General features: G+C 49.7%; 1 protein-coding gene, 1 long non-coding RNA gene and 1 other non-coding gene across 3 annotated transcripts in view; 2 read left to right on the forward strand and 1 right to left on the reverse strand.

Annotated features, from left to right (window-relative positions):
• Positions 1-17,014, forward strand: part of LOC127037812 (zinc finger protein 333-like) — a 1,302,204-nt gene that overhangs the window by 514,053 nt on the left and 771,137 nt on the right. The gene's annotated exons all lie outside the window — the stretch shown is intronic.
• LOC127037876 (uncharacterized) overlaps positions 1-17,014 on the reverse strand; it is a 216,318-nt gene that overhangs the window by 87,674 nt on the left and 111,630 nt on the right. The gene's annotated exons all lie outside the window — the stretch shown is intronic.
• Positions 7,936-8,008, forward strand: TRNAS-GGA (transfer RNA serine (anticodon GGA)). The gene has a single exon. It is a non-coding gene; the product is annotated as a tRNA-Ser (tRNA).

Here is a 17,014-nt window from a genome sequence, read left to right on the forward strand (position 1 = left end):
GCAGAAGAGCTCCCAGGTAGACAAGGTGTCTGGGACTCTAATTAGGCAGCACTCACACCCCCAGAGCATGGACACTGCCCAAGGTGGAGTCTGACCCACCAGATGCAGCCAAGTCATCTCTAGTCGCAGGTCCTTAAAAGGGGAAGGGGCCATGCGCTCAGCTGTGCACTCACAAGCTTGTATGTCCAGTGAATGCCCTTCGCCTGGACCACCTGGCCAGTGGTTCTCTGTGTTGTATTTCATTGTGCCTCAGGAAGACTTACCTTCATCCCGTCATCCATCGCGGCGCTGTGGGACACTTACCTTGCTGAATCCTGACATCTCCAGTGCCATGCCAGTCCTGGGAGCCTGAATATGCAAGTGTGACACCCCACCCATCTTCTTTGGAGCTTATCTGTCAGTATAATAAATGTGCTGCTTTCTGCCAAACTCTGGTGGGTCATTAGTCCTCCCTATGCTTACTAGCTGGCCTAATTTTGGGTAACACCTGTGATAACCCCAACCCCTGCAGGACAGAAGATGGGGAAATGAGCTGAGAAAAAGCCTTGGCATCAGCAGGGGAAAGCTAGAGGATCTGGGCCAGTCACCATTTGAAGCCTTGTACCTTGGTCTTCTCTGCCCTGGGAGGTTGGCCTATAGCGGCCGGCTCTTCCTGCTGGCCTCCTCTGCGTGATTTGCCAAAGGAGAAAGTGAGGCAGGAATGGGGCAAAAGAGGAAAGTTGAGCTGAGGAAGTCAGGGGAGAAGCTAAGTGGCTCAGTGCAGCTAAGTGGGGTTAGTAGAGCACCACCATTCATTCTGCAAAGCCTGGGGAGGTGTGGTTGGCTGCTGGGAGGCAGAATCCTGTGCCTGCCTCTTGGCTTCTCAGGGGTGGCTACTTGCAGCCCAGGAGAAGAAGGGAGGTTCTGGGTGAAAGGAAGACAAGCAAAGCTCTGGGAGGAAATTTGGGTGTGGGGTGCGGGATCTCTGCTGGGGGAGGAGGTTGGGGTGCAAGAGAGATAGCGCTGACCCCGGGCACTGCATCTCCCAAAGTGACCAGTACACACAACCTTGCAGCAGCAGCTCCTAGGTGGGTGGGGCCAGGGGGTCTCCGTGCGCTTCTGCTTTCAGGCACTGCCCCCAGAGCTCCCAATGGGAGCTGTGGAGTTGGTACTCGGGGCAGACGCAGAACATGGAGACACTCCCCCTGCCCCAGGGAATGCTGGGACATGTCGGCCACTTCTGGGAGCGGCACGGAGGGACGGAGGCAAAGTGGGCAGGGAGCCACCTTAGTGCTGCTGGCACATCTCTGCACACCCATGGGGGGAGGGGAGCAGAGGGCCTCCATGTGCTGCCTGGGGTAGGGGCAGAGCACAGAGCTGCCTCCCCTCCTGGGTCTCTTACAGGAGTGGGTGGGTGGGATCTTTTGGCCTGCAAAGTGCAGCAGGTCCGACTAGATAATCACACTGGTCCCTTCTGACCTTAAAGGCTCTGAGTCTAACAGGGAGAGGGAAGTAAAGGAAAAAATTTTAAAAAATAAACCAAACATTTTAATACCAGGATGACTCCAACTGCTCATTGTATAGTCCTGCTCCTTTTTTCCTCTGCTGGGTGTTTAATGACCTGCTGGGATTTGGGACACTGATTCTCTCATTCAATTGCTAAACTGATACAATGTGACTGAAATTAAACCAATTCCCAGGGGAGAAGAGGTCACATCGTTGCATGGGCTGGGAATTAAACCCCAATCCACTGCTTAGCAGGTAGCTATGCTCGCCACCATACCACCAAACAGCTGGAAACAAAGCCTCTCCTACATGCCACTTATGCTTGTCAAATTAGGCTAGACCAGCATTGAAGAGATTTTCTACCTGATAAAATTTACTGGATTCTCATCACTGAAAAAAGAACACCTCCATCTTCACTTGGGTTGGAACCTCAGCCTTTCAATTAGCCACCAAAGTTGTTAATCACAGGGTATGTCTACGCTACAGGATTATTCCGATTTTACAGTAACCGTTTTTTGAAAACAGATTGTATAAAGTCAAGGTCACGCACCCACACTAAGCACATTAATTCGGCAGTGTGCATCCATGTACCAAGGCTAGCATCAATTTCCAGAGCGTTGCATTGTGGGTAACTATCCCATAATTCCCGCAGTCTCCCCTGCCCATTGGAATTCTGGGTTGAGATCTCAATGCCTGATGGGGCAAAAACAGTGTCATGGGTGATTCTGGGTAAATGTGGTCACTCAGTCCTCCCTCCATGAAAGCAACGGCAGGCAATCATTTCACGACCTTTTCCCTGGATTGCCTGGGCAGACGTCATAGTACGGCAACCATGGAGCCCGTTCAGCCTTTTTTCACTGTCAGCGTATATCTACTGGATGATACTGACAGTCACAGTACTGCAACGCTACACAGTAGCATCCCTTTGCTTTTTGCAAGTTAGCAAAGATGGTTAACAGCCCTATTGTACCGTCTGCTGCTTTGCAAGTTGGCAATGACAGTTACCAGTTATACTGTACCGTCTGCTGCTGTCATTGGTGGTCCTGGCCGGCCTCAATGAGGTCAGCTGGGGGTGCATGGACAAAAATGGGAATGACTCCCCAGGTCATTCCCTTCTTTAAGTTTTGTCTAATGGAGAGTCAGTTCTGTCTAGACTATCAGCCAAGCCCAGAGAGGCAAATGGCCACTCCGGGTCACAGCCCCAGAGATCCCACAGAAATGATGAGCTGCATGTCATTCTAGCCTCATCCATTGCTTTCCTCCTCCCCTACCCCTCCTGGGCTACCGTGGCAGTTATCCTCCCATTTGTATGATGAAGTAATAAAGAATGCAGGAATTTGAAACAACACTGACTTTATTGCTTCTGCAAGCCGGGATCAAAGTGGGGAGGGAAGCGCAGCCTCCAGCTGCTAGGATAGTCCAGGCAGGACTGAATGTCCATTAGACAAAGCTTAAAGAAGAGAATGAGCTGGGAGTCATTCCCATTTTTGCCCAGGTGCTTCTGGCCGACCTCACTGTGGCCAGCCAGGAGCACTCACGGGATGACAATGACAGATACCAGTCCTACTGTACTGTCTGCCATCTGCAAGGGAAGGGAAGGGAAGGGGATGCTGCTGTGTAGCGCTGTAGCACCATGTCTGCCAGCAGCATCCAGTAGACATACAGTGACATTGGAAAAAGGCAAGAAAGGATTTTTTTTCTCTTTCCTTTCACGAGTGGAGGGAGGCAATGACATATACCCTGAACCACCCACGACAATGTTTTTGACCCTTCAGGCTTTGGGAGCTCAACCAAGAATTCAAATGGTTTTCGGAGAGTGTGGGAACTGTGGGATAACTACAGTCATCAGTCGCCCCTCCCTCCATGAGCGTCCATTTCATTCTTTGACTTTCTGGTACGCTTGTCTCAGCTCCTTAAGTTTCAGCACTTTGTTGAGTCCCTGTTGTGGCCTCTGTCCATCATAGCCTTGGAGATTTTTTTCAAATGTTTTGGCATTTCGTCTTTTGGAATGGAGTTCTGATAGAACAGATTCATCTCCCCATACAGAGATCAGCTTCCGTATCTCCCGTATGGTCCATGCTGGAGCTCTTTTTTGATTCTGGGACTGTATGGTCACCTGTGCTGATCAGCACTCCACGCTGGGCAAACAGGAAATGAAATTCAAAATTCAAAAAGTTCATGGGGCTTTTTCTGTCTACCTGGCTAGTGCATCCAAGTTCAGATTGCTGTCCAGAGTGGTCACAATGGTGCACTGTGGGATAGTGCCCGGAGACCAATACCATCAAATTGCAGCCACATTAACCCTAATCCGACATAGCTATACCGATTTCAGCACTACTCATCATCAGGGAGGAGTACAGATACCGGTATTAAGAGCCCGTTATACCGATATAAAGGGCTTCGTTGTGTGGACGGGTGCAGGGTTAATGTGATTTAATGCTGCTAAATTGGATATAAACTCGTAGTGTTGACCAGGCTAGAGAGAGCAGCAGGTTTCCCCTATTGTTTCCTACTCTTGTTTTCTTGACTAGTTTCTGCTCTGCACCAACTTACACTTTTACTCTATGAGCCTGGCTAGTTCAGTTGGTAGCACAGCAAGCCATTAATCGCAGGGTGCAGAGTTCAAGCCCCTAGTTAGGTGATGAGCTACTCACTATATCTTTAAAAATCTGTCTTTCTGGACTCTTTTATCTTGTTTTTTCTCTTCAGGATTTTGCCTTTCCTAAGAAGGGCCTTTGTGGGGGTGGAGATTGAAGGGGCAACTTCTTGACATCCCCCCTGTCCTCACAGCCTGGAGGAATAAAGGCCTCTGGGCATATAGCATGTTCCTCCCCTGCACACACACACACACACTGAATATCCCTAAGGAATTAGAATCGCCTGCTGCCTTCCCCGTCCTGTTGGATCCCCAAATGAGGATGCTCTTCAGCCTAAACCCATGTCCCCTCTATTCCCAATGTTCCTCAGACCCAACCCACAGTCCCTCCTATGCTCACTGCTCCTCACTCCCAACCAGAGCCTGCTCCTCTTCACCCTTCTCCTCTGTCCCAATCCACAGCCCCCTCCTATTCCCAGTGCCCCTCAATCCCAACCCAGAGGCCCCTCCTCCTCACACTGCTCCTCAGTCCCAGCCCATAGCTCCCTCCTTCCCTCCAGCAGCGGGTGCTTCAGACCTCCTCAGGAAGATTTTTTTGCAAGGTTTCGGGTATGAGTCTGCATGTGGATTTTACAGTATGTTGGAAATATGTTGGGTTGCTTGCCAAAATGATCACTTTTGGCTGGTGTTGGATTCCCAGTCTCCTTGTTATTGGGATAGGAGAACTAAAGGGTTGTTGTCCTTGTTGTGTGAATCGAGGGCAGCAGAACTGTGCTTGGCAGACCCCTATGGAGGGACTCACCCTCAATTCAATAGCACTTGCTAGGCAGGGGACATGGGTTCCAAAGCCAAGTGGGCTGGGGTCTGAGTCCTCATACTAAAATGTATGTGTTAGACCAACTTTAGGACAGGGTGGCTGTGGAAGGGTGAGTGAGTCCCTAGACAACATAGTGAGTACGGTGCCTTCTTATTTTCCCCGTTTTCCACCCAGGATGGCAGATGAACTCTACAGAGGCACCTCTGGGCTTGCCTGACTAAGGACAACAGCTGTGAGTGGGGTGCAGAGAGGGGATGGCTCATGTTAAATGACTTTTGGTTGCTGGACTTACGAACTTTAGGGAGAAGGACACTGCCCAGCTTATTTGTGGGTGGGTCTTTTCCTCGTGGTTTAGGTTTATGTGTTGGGGCTACTGACATGACTTCTGCTAACCCTGGGCTTGCATTGCAATGTAGACGTACCCTGAGAGTGCAGCTATACTGAGATAAAATCCCTGTGGCCCGGCTGGCCTGGATGATCTGACTTGGGCTCCCAGGGCTCAGGCTGTGAGGCTAAAAACTGCAATGTAGACATTTGGGCTCAGACTGGAGCCCAGGCTCAGAGACCCTCTCCCCTCGTGGGGTCTCAGAGGCTGGGCTCAAGCCCAAGTGTCTACACTGTAATTTTATAACCCTGCAGCACAAGCCCCACAAGCCTGAATCAGCTGACCCAGGGTTTGAGAATAGTGACTTGGGTGTGTTAATGGCAGTGTAGATGTAATGCTAGGCTATGCCCACACTGCAATGAAACACCCAGGGCTGCCCCATGCCAGATCAGTCTCCTGGGGCTTGGGCCTTGGGGTGGTAAATTTGCAGTGTAGACGTGTCGGCTCAGGCTCAATACTGGGGTCTGGGACCCCCCAAGGATGGGAGGGAGTTTAGCAAGCAAAAAAGATAAAATGGCAGTGGAGAATTACCGTGGACTCAATGGCATTTCTCCATTGGTCTGTCTGCTTTGGGGCAGGGACAATAACACGTCCTGCTGCATTCGTTATTTCAAAGGGCGGTTTAGGATTTTCATTCTCAGACACTGGGCACAAAGCAGGACTCAACCCTCGATGCAAACTAAACGAGCTGCCCACAGATTCTGGTAGCCACAATGAGCATTTGGTGTGAGAGCTCAGATCTGCCCCTGTCCCAGAGGGAGGAGGTCATCTGCAAGGGGACTGGACCACTAACCTATCAGCTCCTGACTCCCAAACTTTCAGTAACTCTATTATCAGTGGCTGTGAGCATAATTTAAACCATAAGAAAAACCACACTGGGCTAGACCAAAGGCCCATCTAGCTCTGAATCTTGTCTTCTGACAATAGCCAATACCAGGTGCCCCAAAAGCTACTCCCCCAGGTACCACTGGGAGTTGAATTCAGGATCCTTTGCTTACAAGGCAAGTGTTTTAGCCAGCTGAGCCATGCTGCCTGCATGTAGCTAAAACACACTGTCTGACCACACCTGACTCACTGACATCTCCACCAAGCCCTGAAAAGCTTTGCTTGTGTTTGGATTCTGCAAAGCAGAGGAGCAGATGAGGTTTTCCTTGCAAGTTGTGTGTGTGTGTGTGTGAATCTTTGGCCAGGTCTGCACTACAAAGTTATTTTAGCATCATTACATTGCTGAGGTGCGTGAAAAACACACAACGCTCCCTCGGTCACCAGCTTTTGGCTGGTGCACACACTGCAATGCCACATCTGGCCACAAAACTGCCCTGTTTTGGTGACAAAATAAAACCACCTCGACGAAAGGCCTAGAGCTTTTTGCAGCAAACTTAAAGTGACAGAGTGCCAGTGTAGATGCTGCCGTTCATTATATAACTGTAACTGGCCTCCAGCAGTATCCCACAATGCCCTCCATGAACTCACCTGCCCTGCATTCTGCTACAGAGCCATGGGGCCCTCCCCTTTCGTAGCTCCAGGAAGTTCTGACAGCTGAGTCTGCTGCTCTGCTCCGGCAGCCAGGCGCAAATCTCTGCCGTGGATGCTGCTCACTCCCACCCTGCAAACACAGAGCAGGTGGCAGGAGCTTCCTTACAGTGGGGGCGGCGGGGCATTGGCATCTGAACTGTTATGCCCTCATAACAACCCTTCCTTCGAGGAGGCTCTTACATTCTAAACAGGGACGGCTGTTTTCTAGTAAAATCACTAAAAGGGAAGGAGAAAACTCGAAAGAGGTTCCTCCTGGTGCTCACGTCCATGAACCTGAATATTCTCTCAGTCCTCAAAGACAGACCTGGAGAAGGAGACTTGCTGAAGCGAAGCAAAGCCACAGGGGTCTCTGAGGATTCCCTGGCCCCTTGCCCCGTCCTGCCTGGCTGATGTCAGCATCTCTCTGTGAGGTCACCACCTCCCCACCACCTTGAACCAATAGTCTGAGGTCCTGCAAAAGGCCTTTATGATGTCACTGCCACACCCCTCCCTTGCTGTGCCAATGTCCTGCTCCTGGCCAGGCCCTTTGGAGGTCTGAGCTACTCCCCACTCAAGGCAAAAAGTGTCTTCGGTGCTCCCTACCCCTGCTCCATATGTTAAACCATTGAATACCTTATTTTTTATTGCATTTGTCGCTCATGTCATGATTTCAATGCACAATCTGGACGCATGATTTTCTCTATCATATAAGACAATACATTTTCATGCTAGGATGTGTAAATCTGTATTTATTCATGCCATATATAAGAAAATAAAACAAATTCATTTCCTCTAAGCATATGGAAACTTTTTAATTTTCACAGTAACTGAAATGTACAAACACCTAGAAATGGAACTGTCACCAGCACAGGGTTGGCCAGTATTAAATAGTGTTACAGTAGGAGACAGCGTTAGGATGTTAACCCCAGGCCTTTTGTTCAAAGGTCGTGTCTCTCGCCTTCCCCCATGAACTGAAGCGCAGCATTCGAGAGATCCAGAGACTAGCTGATGACATTTCCGAGTGCTAAAATAGCAAGCGCTGTCCATCCTGCATTGGCCAGTGGTGACTGGAGAGCTGGTTTGTTGAGAATAAGCTTCAAGGTGAGAAGCAGCAGCCCAAAGTGGGCCCCTACAAGTGCTGAAGTGGCTCAGTTGAGAGAGCGTTAGACTGGAAATTGAAAGGTCCCTGGTTTAATCCCAGGCTTCAACAGCCTCTTTGATCCCTCTCTGTGCAGCTGTGGGCTGTTTCCTGGCAACACAGCAGTCCCTTTACCTAATGCAAGTTCTTTCTTTCAGGTTTTGCTGCGGGAAAAGGCAGCATTGGCTTCTGTAGCCAGCTGGCCCTCCTGAACTTTCTTTCTTCTCTTGCTCTTTCTCAGCAAGGGGAAGGAAAAGAAGCTCCCCCTCAAGCTGGAGTCACGAGGGGGATGTAAGGACGACTTCCTGAGTGCCGACTCCAGTCCTCTGCTCTGCCAGCTGACCCATCGAAGAGCTGCCGCCATTTTCTCCAGGTTCTCCCCTCGGTGTGTGCCAGGGTGAGCACCACCAAAGTGCAGGGAATTTGAGGGCAGGGCAGGACAGCACACTGTGATGGAGTTTCTGTAGTGTGGTGGTTCTCACATTTGCCTAACCTGCAAAAGAGCCTCAGCCCCAAAACCAGGCAGAAACGTAGTGGCTTCCTTTTCCCAGCTCCCCTTGCTGTCCAGCAAGGCCTCCTCCTTCTGCCACTGGCCTGTCCCTGGGATAACCCCAACCTCCGCACAATAGAGGGTGGTGATATCAGTGGAGAAAATACCTTGGCGTCAGCCTGGGGAAGCTGGAGGAATTAGGCCAGTTGAACCCATGGAAGTGCAGTTGGCTGCTGGGAGGTAGAATCTTGTTTCTGCCTCTTGGCATTCCAGGGGTGGCTACTTGCAGCCCAGGAAAAGATGTGGGGTTCTGGGTGGAAGGAAAACAAGTTAAGGGTTAATGTCTCTTTTACCTGTAAAGGGTTAACAAACAGGGACCCAAACACCTGACCAGAGGACCAATCAGAAGACAAGATACTTTTAAATCTTGTGTGGAAGGAAGCCTTTGTTTGTGGGTTTTGGGTTTAGCTTTGTTGTCTCTGGGTCCTGGACGGGGCTAGAGGTGCAACCAGGTTTCTGCCAATCTCCCTGCTACAGTCTCTTATCTATTCAGAATTGTAAGTAAGAAAAGGCGGCCATAGTCTTTTAATTTGTTTTTTTTTCTATTTGCATATGTGTACTTGCTGGAATAGCTTAAATTGTGTTTCTGCTGGAGAAAGCTTCTTTCTATTGTTTATAAGTTGAAAGACCCTGTAACTTTTTACCATCTAAAGTGCAGAGATAAACCTTTTACTTTTTCTTTCTTTTTTATTAAAAGTTTTTCTTTTTAAGACCTGTTTGATTTTTTTTCCCAGTTGAGGCTCTAGGGAATTGAGTCTGTATATTCCAGGGAATTGGTGGGGAGAAGGGAAGAATAAATTTCCTCTTTGTGTTAGATTCACGCAGCTTGAATCTGTATTGCCTCTGGGTGAGGGGGAAGCAGGGAGGGAAAGGTAAATTTCCTCTTTGTGTTAGATTCACGGAACTTGAATCTGTATTGCCTCTGGGAGAAGGAGAGAGAGAAACTTGATCTCTCTGTGTTGTGTTTCAAGGAATTGAATCGTGGTATCTCCTAGTGTACTCAGGCAGGAAAGATCTGGGAGGAGGTAAAGAGATGGGAGGGAATGGTTTATTTCCCTTTGTTGTGAGACTCAAGGAATCTGGGTCTTGGAGTCCCCTGGGAAGGTTTTGAGGGGACCAGAGGGTATCAGGCCCTAGAAATTCCTGATTGGTGGCAGCACTACAGAATCTAAGCTGGTAATTATGCTTAGAGGACTTTATGCTAGTACCCATATCCTGGACGCTAAGGTCCAGATTTGGGAATTATACTATGACACGAGTAGGCTGCTTTCTGGCAAGATGGTTTTCTGTTTTAGGCTTGGGAGAAGCCTGCGAGAAGAGTTGTTCCAGTGAGAACCGCTGCTCCTTTCTTGCTGACCTGGGGGTGCCAGTGACAGCTTGTGAGGGGGCAGGTGCTGGCTTGAGTGAATGGGATATAGGAAACCCTAGCCTGCCCCTCCAGGCCAAGTCCACTGCTTGTCTCCTGTTTTGTGACATCCAGATTTAAATCTTCCCAGCACGTGCTGTGGCTCGTGTATTAAGCCTTCCTGGTGGGCCTGGTCTTTGCCAAAGTAGCTCAGCTGGGAGTGCATTGGATTGAAGATCTAAAGGCTTCTGGTTTGATGCCAAGCTTTAGCACCCCCTTCACCCTGGGTGTGTTGTGCTGAGCTTTCTTCTGGGTGTGCAGCTGTGCCCTGAACTTGTGATTTTTCCTAATTTCAGAGACAACACTTGCAGAGGGCGGGTGTGGGGTCATGTGCCCCACCTGGGTTAGCTATCGCCTGCTACATTATGTGGTGCTGCCAGGCTCCCTCCCTCCTGCTGAAGACAGCCCAGAGCCCTTTAAATCCCGGCTGTGGTTGAGATTTAAAGGCCTCAGAGCTCCCCGTTGCTGCGGGCAGCCCAAAGTCCTTTGAATCCCGACTGCGGCTCTAGTGGCCGGGCTGGGGCCAGGATTTAAAGGTCTTGGGGCTCCCCTCAGTGGCAGGAGCTCTGGGCCCTTTAAATCCTTGCCCCGGCCCCGCAAAGCTCGGGGTTCCCCCTGGCGGCCAGAGCCCTGGGCCCTTTAATTTGCCCCTGAGCCCCAGGGGGCTCCCAGCCACCTCTGCAGCTGGGAGCCTTTGGTTAATTCAAAGGCTCTGGGTCTCCCAGCCACAGCTGGTTCCCCAGTGCCTTTAACTCTTGAGAGGCCACGCCTCTTCTGGATGAGGCCACGCCCCCTCAGGACTCCCGCAGTACCGGTAAGTCCTGTAAGTTACTTTCAGCCCTGTACCCAGCCAATGCAGTGTGAGGGCTGAGTCTTGTATCTCTGCACCCTGGGTCCAGGGCATGCACTCTCTCTCGCCTCCTCTGCTGTGTAGAATCTGGCCCTGCTGCAAAGTGTCCCCCATGAGCCACCAACTTCCAGGACAGCAGGTTCAGCCCTCAGAGCAGGGACTTGCAAATGGTGGGGATGTAGCTCAGTGGTAGAGCACATGCTTTGCCTGTATGAGGCCCTGGGTTCAGTCTCCAAGTTTGTTTTTTCACACTACAATTTGCTCATGCCCATCTCGGATGTGACCCAGCATCTCCCTGCCCGAGTTTCAATCCTGTTCAGTGAGTGGCAAGTGACAATTGCATGGAAGGTCTGGGGGGATGGGGAGGGGGTTGCTCTTAAGTCACCTCAGTATGTTTAAGATTCCCACCCGCTGTGCTGCTTGGGACAATGGTAGATGAGAAAGGCGAATCCTCCAGCACTGGAGGGAAGATCCCATCTGCACAGCCCGAGGGGCAAGGAAACAGAGGGGCCGTCAGTGCTCAGAGAGGAGAGTGGTCAGTGATTTACACCCACCAGGGGACACTGACTTTTTGAGGCGGGTGCAGCTGGCTTGAGATGGTGCTGACGATGGATAGAAAAAAGGCTGGAGTCAGTGACAGATGGGACCACAGAAGGGGAAGGGAATGGCAGCCCCACAGAAGGTCCTGGGTGCTCAGATGCCCCAGTTATTGCACCCTGGCCTGTCCTAGAGAGAGAAAAGACCCAGAGGGACCCAGCCCCCCTACAGTGATCCCATGGACAAGAACCTGGTTGGGAGTGAGGTGAAAGTTCCCTCTGGGCAAAGGGGAGCTGAAATCCTTCAGTGTCCTGGAATTTAAGCAATGAAAGCTTCAAACCCTGCACGGGTGTGGGCTGAGGTGCATCAGCAGAAGGTTGGGCTGGACAGAGCTGGCAGGTTTGTATAATTTTTGGTGGTTCCCAGAATGGGACCAAGTCCTGCCCCACCCCACACCTGTGTAAGGCTCTGGGAGGGAGTTTGGGTGTGGGAGGGAGAGGGGTTGGTCTCTGGGAAAGACTTTGGGTGCACAGTCTGGGCTCAGTCAGAGGGTTGAGGTGCAGGAGTGGGTGTGGTGGGCAGGGTCCTGGAGGGAGTTTGGGTGTGGATATGGGGTTTGAGTTGGAGCAGGGTGTGTAGGGTGCAGGAGAGGGTGAGGGGTGCAGCATTTACCTCGGGCATCTTCCGAAAGCAACCTGCACCTCTCTCTGGAAGCCTCTAAGCAGGAGGGCTGGGAGTGTCTCTGTGCACCGCTGCCAGTAGACTCCACCCCACAGCTCCCATTGCCACAGAAGGCAGAGTTGGCACTCGGGGAGACCCCCCCACACACATCCCAGGGTTTGCAGTGACATGCCAGCTGCTTCCAAGGGTGGTGTGCCACACGGAGCGAGGACAAGCAGAAAGCTGCCTTAGCCCCCTTGGGCTGGTGGTGGTGGCGGCGGGGCTCCCTGGGCCATTTTAAATTGCCCATAGGCAGAAGGAAGGACCAGAGGGGACACTCCCAAGGCCAAACATTGCTTTGCACAATGATCAGTCTTGGAAGAGGACAGAAATGAAATGGCAGCAGAACCTAAGGAATGAAAAGCCTCCGGATTCTTGTGTGTGCACTGACTCTGAAGAGAAACTGTAATTTGACTCGCTTTGTGTCTGCAACCGGTAAAATATCAAGGCAAAATCATTCCAGTGATTGTGACACTGGGTTTGAGGAGGCTTTTGTGTTATTAAAATGTAACTAGCATGTTAGGGTCTGTCTTGTTCAAGGATGGGAAGATGTTCTTTTTCAGGGATCTCAGACGAGAACTGGGGCACAACACCTGGTTTGTTTAGGCCACAAAAATGGAGGAACCTCATCTCTCCTGCTGGCAAAGAAACCCAGATACCTAAAAGACAGGGACTCAGATCCCTGAAAGGGCTTTAAAAAAGTTAGGCCCTGACCATTTCTTGTTTCCGCAGACTAGACACTTTAGCAAACTTTAGAATTCCTTGGTGCTAAACACTGTGAAACTCCCCTTTCTCCTTCACACATGGCTTTAACGCCCCTTATCTCACTCAGGCTCATGACTGCCCAGAGTTGGAGAACTGTCCCTGTTCCCATTGGAAAGATGGGGAGGAGCCTGAGGTATAGAGAAGGGAAGTGACCTACCCAAGGGCATACACAGAAGGGTGGTGGCAGAGCCAGAAAGAGAAGCCAACACTCCTGACTCCTGTTCTAAAGGACAAACCGTCCCCCTCCCCCCTAGAGGTAGGGATAGAGCCCAGGAATCGAGATGGTGGGGAAATTTCATTGAAACCGTTTCTGTCAGAAAATCCCATTCACACTAAACCGGTTTGTTTCTCAAAATCATAACAAGTGGGATGAAAGCTCTTTGCAAAAGAAAAGCATCTCCTGTTTGTCACAGTGTGTTAAATTGTCTCATCAAACGCAAAGAGGAGACACTTAAAGCTCCAACATTAGATAAGATGCTTCAGTCTGAGCTAAGTCATTGCTGCTTTTACCAATTTCAAAATAAAAAAAAAACAAATAAAATAGACTGTTTCAGCTATTCTATGTGTTAATGTGCTCTGAGTAAACGTGATAGGACACCTCATATTATGCCCTACTCCTAGTGACACTCTCCAATGGATACCCATCCCCCACCCACTGTGAGGTAGGTAGGAGTAGATCATTATTATCCCTTCTTAAAAGATGGAGAAACTCAGGCTGAAAAAGAGAATTGATTTGTCTCAGGTCACACAGCCAGTCAGGCTGGGCTGGGACGGCAGGGGGTGTGTGGGTGGGGGAGCACTGGTGGGCGGGGAGGGGAGAGCCCAGAGCTGGGGCAGCAGTTGTGTGGAGGGGAGAGCCCAGGGCTGGGATGGCAGGAGGATGCGGATGGGAGGAGGCCCAGAATTGGAGTGCCAGGGTGTGCGTGTGGGGGGGGGGAGCCCAGGGCTTGGGCAGCAGGGGAGTGTGTGTGGGGGGCCCAGGGCTGGGGTGGGGGCAGCCAAAATTTGTTTTGCTTGGGGCGGCAAAAGACCTAGAGCCAGCCCTGCCTGCATGCACCATGAGGTAGGTAAGAGCAGATCATTATTATCCCTACTTGAAAGAGGGAGAAGCTATGTCTGAGAAAGGAGAATTGACTTGTGTTAGGTCACACAGCCAGTCAGAGGCAGAGTTGGGAATAGGCCCCCAGAGCCCTGATTTTCAAACTAAGCATCGGATCTTGAATTTCAGACACTGAATGACCTGAATAAAGTGTTCTCAGATGAGCTCCAAACCAATGACAGTGACAGTAATTATTCGGCAAGTATTTGAGGAGAACTGCAATGTTAGAGAGAATCATGAACTGCTCAGAGACAATTAATGCAGAGAAGCAGCAAAACTCATCAAACACAGAACTGGTTCTGACTTATTTCCTTGGTCTTAAAAGAGAACAACAAGGACCTGAGTCTCCTCCCTGTCAATAACCCCCTGCTCAGCCAATCAGGGTAGAGACTGAGGACGGGAGGCTGAGGGTTCTCACCAAAGAGCCCAAAGGATGGCCCAGGTCACTGGTGGGGATCACTGTCCGAGCCCTAGTTCAGCCTCACATTTTTGGGTGGACTTTCCACAGTGAGAACTTCAGAGCACTGTCCCGCAACACACACACACACACACACACACACACACACACACACACACACACACACACAAACACACCTCTCCTGCTGTTGGGAGGGGAACAGGAGAAAGGAGAAAAGCAAGAGACGAAGAGAAAGGAGGGAGGGAGGGATGGAGGAAAAGGTGAAACAAAAAGGACAAACCCTAGTGTCCCCAGTGATTCTAAGGGACAAAATCCCAGGTGTGGAATAAAATTCTGCCTCCTTAAGCTAGTGTTTTCCGTGCCTAGAATTCAACTGTCACCAGATGGATCAGACTGAACAGGTTTCAAACCTCCAGGAGGCTCTTACCTTCTAAACAGGGACGGCTGTTTTCTAGTAAAATCACTACAAGGGAACGAGAAAACTTGAAAGAGGTTCCTCCTGGCGCTCACGTCCGTGAACCCGAATAATCTCTCAGTCCTCAAAGAGAGACCTGGAGAAGGAGACTTGCTGAAGCAAAGCCACAGGGGTCTCTGAGGTTTCCCTGGTCCCTCGCCCCTGTCCTGCCTGTCTGATGTCAGCATCTCTCTGTGAGGTCACCACCTCCCCACCACCTTTGACCAATAGTCTGAGGTCCTGCAAAAGGCCTTTGTGATGTCACTGTCACCCTCCTCCCTTGCTGTGCCAATGTCCTGCCCCTGGCCAGGCACTTTGGAGGTTTGAGCTACTCCATGTGGATCACCTCACTCAAGGAGCGTTCGTTCTAGGCAGCAAGCCGGTTAGACAGGAAAACATCAGGGGAGTGTAGCTGCTCCCAATGCTACACTCAGTTTTTCAGAAATTAGTCGACTTTATGGCCAAAAGAGACCAGTAGAGCATCTGATCTGACACCCTGCATATCACAGGCCTTCTGTATGACACAAGAGCTACTTTTGGGGCAAACCCATTCCAGAAAGGCATCTAGTCTTCATTGACTGACATCAGGAGATGCTGAATCCACCACTTTCCTTGGTAGCTTGTTCCTGTGGTGAATCATCCTCACTGTTGACTATTTGGGGCTTAATTGTAACATGAATTTGTCTCTTTTCACCTTCCAATCATTGGGTCTTGTTATGTCTTTCTCTGCTCGATTAAAGAGCCCTTTAACACCCAATCTTTTTTCTCCATTAAAGCACTTCAACACTTCAATGAAATCACCTTTCAATCTTCTTTTGAGATGCTAAAAAGGTTGAGCTCTTTCAATAGCTCACTAGAAGGCATTTTTCTCCAGCCCTCAGAACATTTGGTGGCTCTTTGCTGATCAGCTTCAATTTCACAACATCTGTTTCAAATGAGGACACCAAAACTGGAGGCAGTATTCCAGTATCAGTCTCACTGACACCGTGTCACCTCCTGTGGCGTTATTGACATAATCTTTAACTGTATAGATCACTGTTGCAGCCACTGTTCTATATTTGTAACCAAAATTGTAGAAAGGATGTTGTGTAAGGGGTCTATGGAGAGGTTCTGATTGGTTGATTATAATGATGCTATCTCTAGATGTGTATCATTTTTGTAGTTGACGTCATGAATATTGGCTCTATGCTGTCCCTATTTCAAACTTGTGCTCTGCTTCCGGGGAACACCCCAGCCAGACAAGTTGGTTTCAGTTCTGCCTAGCCTGCCTGATGGCCCATTAAGGACCATCAGCTATACAATCGACCCATTGAGAGAAGGCAGATACGCCTTGTGACTCAGCAAGGTATGCAGGGACCTGTCTATGGACAGAACTCCAAGGTATTTCTATTCAAAGTGCTAGATAGAGTGTCCTTGGGACAAAGAAAGCAAAGACCACATGGCAAGAGACTATAAAAGGTTGATGCCTCGTCTCCAATCCTGCTTCATACCTCTGGAGGGACATTGCTACAAACTGAATCTCTATACAAAGGACTGAATGACCCATCCTAGCTGTGGATGGACTCCAGAGACTTGATTTGAACCTGCAGTTTATTCCATCACTGCTACAAGCCTGAACCAAGAACTTTGCCATTACTGTACGTGAAGGGTTAAAATGCATGTGCATTTTGTATAACAACCTGCTCTATGGATTGTGCCAGCTCTTTTCCAGACCCAAAGTCCAGAGTAGGGTCAAGGGACGAGAAGCCTAGCAAATAGTGACCAGCTAAAAGAAAGCTGGGTTAACAGAAAGCCTTGTTTGCTAAGATAGGCTTGGTCAGCAAATTGCCAGGTGTTGGAGCTAAGAACTAAAGAATTGTGTCTTATTCAGAGTTGCAGATTGAACAAAGAATCCCTGTTCCTATTGTGTCAGTCTCTTCTGTAGGGAGACGTTCTTCCCACAGATCCAACCTTGAGTTTATGAAAAGTTGGCACATGTCAGTATAAGATATGGCATCCTTCCACCTCCCTTCCCAAAGACAAATGCCTGCCTTCAGAAAACACAGAAAACAATCTTTATTGCCATATACTTTCACTGTTTCTTTGCTTTAACTCCTAGGAATGTACCTGTTGGACAGTCAAAGGAGTTGCTCCATTCCTATGGACCCCAAATCAGAATTCAACATATATATTTTATACTAATAACGTTTTATCAAAGTGTTAATGAAATGTTAACTTACTAACTTGAGATCAACGGTGGAGACATTATGTAACCTGTTAACCATTGGCTACTGTGCTATC

The sequence above is a fragment of the Gopherus flavomarginatus genome, chromosome 20 (assembly GCF_025201925.1).
Source record: "Gopherus flavomarginatus isolate rGopFla2 chromosome 20, rGopFla2.mat.asm, whole genome shotgun sequence".
Lineage (NCBI taxonomy): Eukaryota > Metazoa > Chordata > Testudines > Testudinidae > Gopherus > Gopherus flavomarginatus.